This window comes from Monodon monoceros, unplaced genomic scaffold (assembly GCF_005190385.1).
Source record: "Monodon monoceros isolate NGI ecotype Baffin Bay Population unplaced genomic scaffold, NGI_Narwhal_1 Super_Scaffold_11, whole genome shotgun sequence".
NCBI classification, from domain to species: domain Eukaryota; kingdom Metazoa; phylum Chordata; class Mammalia; order Artiodactyla; family Monodontidae; genus Monodon; species Monodon monoceros.
The window spans coordinates 58,265,843-58,275,186 of record NW_021703767.1 but is presented as its reverse complement, the minus strand read 5'-3'; the positions used below and the strand labels follow the sequence as shown (position 1 = coordinate 58,275,186).

Genomic DNA, 9,344 nt, shown 5'->3' with positions numbered 1-9,344 from the left:
CATTAGTGCCTTTAAGAAATAAACTGGCGCTGCGTAGTTGGGAGCGAGCTGACCTCAGGAAGTACACATTTTGGTCTGCTCCTTCTGCCCCTAAGTTGTGCAGAGGCAAGTCCTCTAGTGGAAGCTGTGCTGTGGCTGGTGGGTAAGTCTTTTAGGAAGCCCGCTGTTGTCATGCGCCTAAGCCATGCATTTCTTTATTATCTTTATCAGTAATGAGGATGACATTTTAATCTCCTTCTGCCAGACTTCCATGTCTATCTTTTCATTATTTTCAAACTTGATTGGGAAAAGAATGTTACTTTTTGGTCCCTTATAAGGTACTTATACTGGCTCCAGCAACTCTACAAATCTATAGTTTGCATCTGGTTATCTGAGGTGTATTCATTTATTCATTCAGCCATTCATTTGGAAATAGTTATGGAGCCCCTAAAATATACCGAGTACATATATGGTAAGCCCTGGGACCCTACCCATAAGGAGCTCACATTATAGAGTATTTATAAACAATTTGACAAATGGGTAAGCACGTAGCTTCCCAAGAAGTAATAGAGTCTAAGCTGAGTTGCTCATTTTTTTGGTGTTTTCTTAACTGAGTCATAACCCAGTAGGATTTGGTCAGGCGGTAGCTGATTTACCTGATCAAATCTGGTCTACCTGGTCAGACCTAAGGGTGAAGGGGCAGGCAGGGGCTCAGTTCTGAAAGACCCTCCCTAAAAACCTAGACTCTGCCCAGTGGGTAACAGGCAACTGTGAAAGAGATTAGAGGAGTGATATGGTCAGGTTTCCGTCCATAAGGTCACTTTGATAGCTGGGAACATCTGTCTGAGGAGGACAAGCCTGGAGAGACCAATTTGCAGACTGTTCTAGGCGAGAGACTCTAAGAATGTGATTTAGCAGCACTTTTGCTTACTTTTGTTTTACCTTTCCTTTTTTTGTTTTTGGCAATCTTGACATTTTGTAGGATTAGCAGTAAGAGCTCTGATGATGAAGAAAAAGAAGATCATTGCTAATGTTAAGTTCTTGCTATGAACTGCCACTGGGCTAAAATGCTTCTGTGCCTTAGCTCACTTTGTAGTCACTAAAAATGCATAAGGTAGATAGTATTCTTTTGCATTTTATGTATGAGAAAACTAAGGCTTCAGGGGTAAAATAACTTGCCCCAGGGTGTACAGCCAGCCAGCAGCAGACCTGGGACTATCTGACAGTTTCCAGCCTGTCTGACTTCAGCTTCCATTCTGATGACCCTGTGCTCTATGAAAAGTTTCATAGCACTTTACCAAGCACTTTCTTATACAGCGTCTCACTAGAGCTCTAACAGGATCCTTAGGTCAACCTTGAGTTCACTCCAAACAGAGTAGCTCATTCTCATTTAACAGAATCATGCTCAAGAAAATTGTTTGTGATATACTTTGAAATCACAAAATATATTGCTCTTTATTTGTACATTGATTACCGATTTAGTGCCTTTTTGACCAAATTTTAACAGTCAGATGTCTTCACCTTCCCATCTAACAGGTATATACAGAATGAATTTTAATGTTAACTTTAAGTAAATAAGAAAATATTCTGTAAAATATCGTAGGTGAAGTGATTTCTGGTTTATCTCTTGCTATGGATTATTCATTCAACATTCAAAAGGTACTAAGTACTTAGCACGTGTTATGCACTACTCCTTTTAAGAGTATGGAGGATTATAATCAAAAACTCATTCAGATTTGCGCACGCAGAACACAGCTCAGTCCATTGTACAGAGGTCCTCAGTATCTGCTTTCAGAATAAATAAATCCAGTGAAAGAAAGCAAAGGAAGCACACTGTCTGGGCCCAAGCATCAAATTAATTAAACTAAATCATTGTACTACCTTACATTTACTAGTTTTATTCCTTGGAAATCTTCGGATTAGTTTTTTTTCCCCACCCAGGTTGATAAGTTAAAGGTGATTGTGTTGCTTTACATTCACTTCGCATTAGCTTAGATAAATAAGTTAGTTATCTATTTATCCAGGATTGTGAGTGCTTCATCATTTATGTTAGCATTACTTATCCCAAACCTCCCAGTTTTAAACAGACACCTCAAAGGGCCATAATGAACAACTTGTCATCCTTGGTGAATGGACTTGTAATAGTTACAAGGGTGCTTCCAAACCACCCAGCAAGTTCTGGCTGGAATCAGGCCTACAATTAGAACTGCAGATATGTAACCTGCCTTACTCCCAATGATAGGCTGTCTCTCCCAGAGGGTGAGGGTTCTGGTTCCTCTAATCTTCACTCCCTGCCCCCACTCCCACCTCCTCACCACATGACGTGACCCCACCTCCCTGCTCAGAACTGCCAAAAGACTGTGGATGGCAGAGTTCCTGCATTCCTCCCCTGGCACTGGAGCAAAATTACAGCATTACTGTTGGGCTTTAAGGAGTTCCTCTTTGTTCTACTTTTATCATGCTTTCTTGTGTTCTGACTCTAACAATTTGAGAGAAAATGTAGCGTCCAATTCTTGTTTTAGCTGCCAAGATTCCACAATGCTTAGGCAAAGGGAGGAAAAATGGTGCAGGCATTTAAATTTACCCAAACGCCTCAGAAGACTACACTTTCTGGACATGAATAAAGAGGATGTGAGTAAACTTCTTCCTAATGTGCCAGGTTTATCCCTTTGAATAATTGGATAATTCCAGCAAATACCATGTTGAAAGTTTTACTTGCCTGGCTTAGTTTTGAGGCTTCATTTAAAAGACTATTTAATAAGACAATAAAGTATTAAGTTTTAATGTGGTATTAATATAGTAATACTAAACGTACTAAGGAGAGATGGCAAAGATAAACTTAAAGATAACCCAGATTTCATTCCAGGAAACTCTTTCCTAAATTAAACTTCTTAAAACTACCAAAGAGAAGCTAATTGCTTACATTTCAACCTTCCTTTCCTTTTCCAGCTCTCTTATAGACTAATGATTTAAATGAGTTAAAAATTGAGAACATTCAAGTGAAAAAAATCTTCATTTCACAGTTTACTGTGAATGTATCTGTCTGAGCAGATGTAAATAGACAGCTAGCCTTTGCTAGGTTTATGAAAGCCTGTCAGACTTTCGTCAGTGTGGAGCTAATAATCCTAGTGAAAGATCTTCATGCAGTTCTAGATGTTGTAGCGATTGGCTACTTTACAAAGAAATGTGGTTTGTGTATCCCTCCCATGGAAAATGCTTATTTATCTAACTTTACTACAAGCATTTCCCACTACACCTGGCTTCATTAAGAGTTCTAGGACCTCCCTGGTGGGATGTCCAGTGGTTAAGACTCCACATTTCCACTGCAGAGGGCACGGGCTAGATCCCTGGTTGGGGAATTAAGATCCTGCATGCTATGCGGTGCAGCCCCCCTCCCCCCGAAAAAAAAAGAAAAAGAAAAGAAAAACGTTCTAAAAGATGAGAATCTCTTGAAACTAACATCTTAATGTCTCCCTACAGATCTCTCCTTTTGATTGTGTAAGAATCTTCGTCTATTATTAAAGTAGAAATGTATTGACAGAGTTAAGACTCTGGGTCCAACATATCAGAGAAAATCTCGGCCTTTTGTATGTTTGTGGAATTGTTCTACGCTGATCTGTGTTTGTGACAATTACCTAGATTATGGAAATCTGTGGGCTTAAGCAAGTCTTTACCTTTTTGGTATTTCTGTTCTCGCACCTATACATTATTGATAATGTTAAAGCTAAAAAGCCTTCTTCTCGGGAGTACACCATGGAACAGCCATTCTTTGAACTCATACATTGAATGTTAAGTTCTTAGTGTGAGCAGATGCGTCTATCAAGATATGCTACAGAAAGGTGAAGTAACTAGAAATAGAAATATAAGGAACAAATTTTCCATAGTTCCAAGAACATCCAGGCAGAATAAATTTATGCATCAATGACTAAAAAAGTTACACTGATCTGTGGCTTTTCCCCCCATATTGTACGTACTCTAAAATGTCCACTAAAGTTCGAATCTTTTAGGATACTCTCAACTCCAAGTCTGTCAAAGTAGTTTAAACCATATAGAAAGTCATTGACTCGGATAAGTGGGCATCAGTTAATGGACTCAGATGCGTTTCATCTCAGCTCTGTTGAACACAGGCCTCACCCTAAGGACAGTTGTCCTCATAACTGCGAGACAGCTGCCAGCTGCAATCAGGGAGACATGCTTTTTGCTTCCACTTCCAGTGTAAAGGAGACTTGCTTCCTGAAGCATCCCCTAAGGACAAGGAAGGTTTTTCCCTGGAAATCTCTAGCAGAAGCTCGTTGATCAGTCTAATTTGGATCACATGCTCATTTCAGAACCAATCACAAGAAAAAGTTATGTAATAACCCTTTGACCTATCAGCCCATTGAGGACATGGACTGTGTCAGGAAGGAGTGGATATCTAAACATTATTATAGTCTGTTGGAAAGGAAGAAAAGACAATGAGTGCTGTAGGCCACCGGTAATGTCCACTCCAGGGTTCCTGGGAGGAACATGGCCAGACAGTAAGTACTAAAACCGTTATGACCATTAACCCACAGCAAGATTGCATGTGGAAGCTACCAAATGAGTCAGATAAAAGATCTATTTATAAGGAGAAGTATTGACCCTGATTCCCCAAGACCCCATGGTACAGCTAAGGATTTCTTTTTTCTTCATTTCTCAAGGAGAGGAGAGAGCATGTTACAAGTTGCAAAAAGGTAAGTAATCAAGCAATAATTCTGTGACTGACCACTCTGCTCTCAAATACCTTTTGAGTCTGAGCTTTTTGCATCAGAGCTACATGTGATGAGCCTTCGATGGTTATAAGACTTGGAATTGTAAAGACAATGAGACAGTCAATAGCCTGCTTCTGGCATCTCAGATGGGATATTTGAGTCTACAACAAAGCAAGAGATTGAAAAGCCAGATTTTTTGGGGGGGGAGAGAAAAGTAATTTTTAAGTTTCTTTCTTTCTTTCTTTTGTTTTCTTCAACATACCAAGAGGTAAGGCCTGGTGGATTTGATCATAGTGTTTGAGAAAAGGGTGATCTGAGTCAGAAAGGAAAAGGAAGCTAGGAAAGAAGGACACTTTCGGTCCCACTGGATTGTCGGGAGAAGAGGGAGAGGCAAATGTCTGGAAAGCAGGCAGTCAGCTGACTTCCAGAGGCTGCAAGGTGATGGAGATGCGGGAGGGGTGGGGCAATATCTGAGTGAGGAGAACCCACAGGGTCCGTCCTGCTTCCTGTTTGGGATGCTGGCAGGTGGCTCTCTCCCAGGACCCAGGAAATTCCAGCTCTATCCTGTGGTGGTGTATTAGTTTCCTGGAGCTGCTATAAGAAAGTACTACAAACCGGGGGCTTAAAACAGTAGGTATTTATTGTCTCACAGTTCTGGAGGCTAGAAGTCCAAAATCAAGGCATTGGCAGGGGCATGCTCCCTCTGAAACCTGCACAGGAGAAACTTCATTGCTTATTGCTAGCTTCCGGCAGTTGTTGGCAACCCTTGGCATTTGTTCGTTGGCTTCCAGCTGCAGCATTTCAATCTCCACCTCTGTCGTCACAGGGCCTCCTTCCCTCACACATTTGTGTCTCTGTGTCTCTTCTTAGAAGGACAGCAGTCATGTTGGATTAAGGGCCCAGCCTACTACTGCGTGACCTCATCTTAACTTATCACATCTGCAACAACCCTATTTCCCAAAAAGATCACATTCTGAGATACTGAGGGTCAGGACTTCAAATATCTTTTTGGGTGGGACACAATTCAACCCTTAACAGGTGGTCACATGAAAGTAAAAGTGGGGCAGATTAGATAGAGACAGGCTTGGAATATAGCTTTGTTCCCAAGTGGCATGGCCGGACTCAAAAACTCCCACTTGCCCTGGGAGGGGTGGGGAAAGTTTGCCGAAAATCACCAAGTAAGGGCAAAATGGCCGCGGAGCTGGGGGCTATAGAACAAAACACCTGACCTGGGAACCTTTAGGGAAGAACAGTCAGACCTCAGGTGGGACATGCAGCATCACTGGTGACTAAGGAAGGATTGAGTCATCAGGAGAAATTCCTGCACCCAGATGAACTGAGAAAACCCACCATAAATTATGAAGTACATCAGCTGTGGCCTTCAGCAGCAGGTGCCAAAAGAACTGTCAGTCCAGGGAGCAGCTGAGACCAGCCACTCCATAGAAGATCCAGGCAGCTCAGCATAGCTCCTAGAACCATGCCTCCTTTAACTACCTTGAGCTACACGTCTACACTCAGATGTCATCCTGGCTATTAAAAGAGGAGGAAGTGGGGCTCTGAAAGACTGAGCGTTTTTGAGAGTAATCTAAGCTGAGAATAAGTTACTTAAAGAGACAGATGAGACTACTGGCTTGACATAAATCTCCAACCCCTTTCCTACCTCACCCTGCCGGCTCACCACACACACACACACACACGCACACGCACATGCACACGCACACGTACCCACTACACTATACCCACGCACACTGCTACCCGGAGGAAAGGGGGCTGGTGAGGAACATCAGGCCAGTCACAGAGAAATCAAGAAGACATTTTCTTTACACCCATTAATGGTAAGTGAACCCAGTACACATTCTCTATTACATAATGATGACTAAGCCATTCTACAGATCCAAAAATTCATGCATACTGATCGTGATTTTACATTTGTCTCCAATAAGTTTACTGTGAATGTATCTGTCTGAGCAGATGTAAATAGACAGCTAGCCTTTGCTAGGTTTATGAAAGCCTGTCAGACTTTGGTCAGTGTGGAGCTAATCCTAGTGAAAGATCTTCATGCAGCTCTAGATGTTATAGCGATTGGCTACTTTACAGAGGACTCTTGAGATCAGTGATTATCTGTCTTAAACTCTTTTTTATCTACAGACACACAATTCCACAATTCAATCCATGATACGTACCTTTTCTGCAAGCATTGTGATATGGCACTGCTGTATTTGAAATTTCTGAGTTGAGCTGATTCAGATGAACTAATATCTGGAAGTGTCTAAAAACATAAGAACCTATCAGGCATACCAGCCTGGGGTCAAACAAATGGGGTGCAAACTACAGAACACTTATTCCCACCTCACCCATGGGAACTGTTGGAATTGTAGCTCTTTAAATCAAGAATTTTGGCCCAGAAGAGATGAACAGGATCTTTCTCAACTCCCATCTTCCTCCTGGTCCCTGAGGCCACCTGGTCACAGGCTACTTTGGAAGTTACACCATTTGAGCACCCCAGCATCACCTGGTGAGCCCATATGCTATTAATACAACTACTGCTGCTCCTTCAACCATCTGACACAACTACTATTTCTGAGATTCCTTCCAGGAAAGTAAATTGCTTGCTCCCTTGATGCCCTTCCTATGCTCTCATACTATCCATTATATAAATCTGTTGTATTACTTAACCAGGTATATTTTAATTATGTGCATATTTGTTTGTTTTTCTCCAGGGCTAGACAGCAAGTCCCTCAAGACACAGGGACTGTGTCTGTCATCTCCTATTTGTAGTGCTTTTCCTGGCATGTAGTATGTGATCAATTAATGAAGGAAAGAATAAATGAAGAAGAGTTTTGGTGACTTTTTGTATTGGTTCCTGTCACTGATTTGGACCAAGGAAGAGAGATAAGAGTAAGAAAAGAGCTCAGGTCATCAACTTGACCCCTCAGGCTTCCTCTTCTGCAACTTGCCAATCTTTCCTAGAGCTCATAGGAAAAGGTTCTGTACCTTGACTTTGGTCTTTCTCATTGGATTTTCACTGCAGTTGAATAAATTCCCATTCTTTAAGACGAACTAAGAAAATTCCAGAAACTTGAGGTGGCCTGGAAACTGCTCAAAGGGATTTTCAGCCCTAAGAATCGATGCTACTTTATATGTCCGCTGAAAGTTCCTGAGTTTCCTGACACTCCTGGAATTGAGAGAAGTCTGAGAGGCATCGTTTCTACATCTGCCTTTCACTTTTCCACAAAGAAAGCGGCTGCTTGAAACCTGGCAGAACAACTTGTTTTCACTGTACCTCAGGCAGGTCATTCAAATTTTCTGAATCGTAATCTTACCTTTAAATTGGGAGAAATGACATTTACTGCCTAGTATTTAGAACTAGAAATAATGTATACATAATGTGTCTGGCAGTATTTGGCATATACAGTTGGTATTGAATCCATGTTATTATTATTATGTTTAATATTCCTACTTTGCATCTTATAAATCTCTTTCTCTTTTCCTCTTTGGTTAGTATGTATCGATTGAATGGATGGCATAGTCCCTGTGACTACTAATTTGAGTGTCTATAAAGCATGGTAAATTTTATCTGGATTCTTAAAATCCTTAGTGAATCCAGATTATTTATATAGATAGAAAAAAAGTTTCTCCACCCCTTTTATATATATATATATATATATATATATTTATATATATATATATAGGGGGAGATACTATTTTTCCCCCCTCTAGTGCAAAGTAGAACTTTACTGCTTAAGGTTCTGTCTTCAAAAAGTGGGGACTGGAAAGGTAATCAGTACAGTTATAAGTAACCTGGCCTGCTTTTATTTATGGGGCTTTACATATCACCTCAATTTGCCAAATATAGGATTTCCTGACAACTGAAATTCAAACTCTTCCTGTGGAAATGTGGTCATGCCTAGTAAAGCTGTTAGCCCATGGAAGTTATATGTCTTTTCAGTACTGACATTTTTGCCTGCCAGCAGTAGAATGGAAATAAAATCTAGAGGTTTTGACCACTAGGCAGCTTACTGGGCCTCCTCTAGGTTTACTGATATTTTCCTAGGTAAAATAGTAAGATGGACATGTTCAAATACAACTTTAAAGAATGTAATAGCACTTGGCAAACAAGGGCTTATTTTTAGAATCATTACTGCTGTTGTATCTAAGAACAGATTTGCTGTCATGGAGCCTATGATGGTTAATTTTGCTTCAACTTGGCTAGGCCACAGTATCCACATATTTGGTTAACACTAGTCTGGATGTTGATGTGAAGGTGTTTTTGGTTTTGTTTTTGTTTTCAAATATATGCCAGTTTCTTCAGTTCTCTTTGTGCTTTGAGACATGCCCATCCACATCTTTCCAATTTCAGGAAATGCTCCTTATACCATGAAGGTGTTTTTGTTTGTTTGTTTGTTTTTTTACAGGCCTCTCACTGTTGTGGCCTCTCCCGTTGCGGAGCACAGGCTCCGGACACACAGGCTCAGCGGCCATGGCTCACCGGCACAGCCGCTCCGCGGCATGTGGGATCCTCCCGGACCGGGGCACGAACCCGTGTCCCCTGCATCGGCAGGCGGACTCTCACCACTGCGCCAACAGGGAAGCCCATGAAGGTGTTTTTTAAAGAAGAGATTAACATTTAAGTGA

General features: G+C 41.3%; 1 protein-coding gene across 6 annotated transcripts in view; it reads right to left on the bottom strand.

The window, feature by feature from the left end:
• PHLDB2 (pleckstrin homology like domain family B member 2) overlaps positions 1 to 9,344 on the bottom strand; it is a 246,037-nt gene that overhangs the window by 153,930 nt on the left and 82,763 nt on the right. The window lies entirely within an intron of this gene.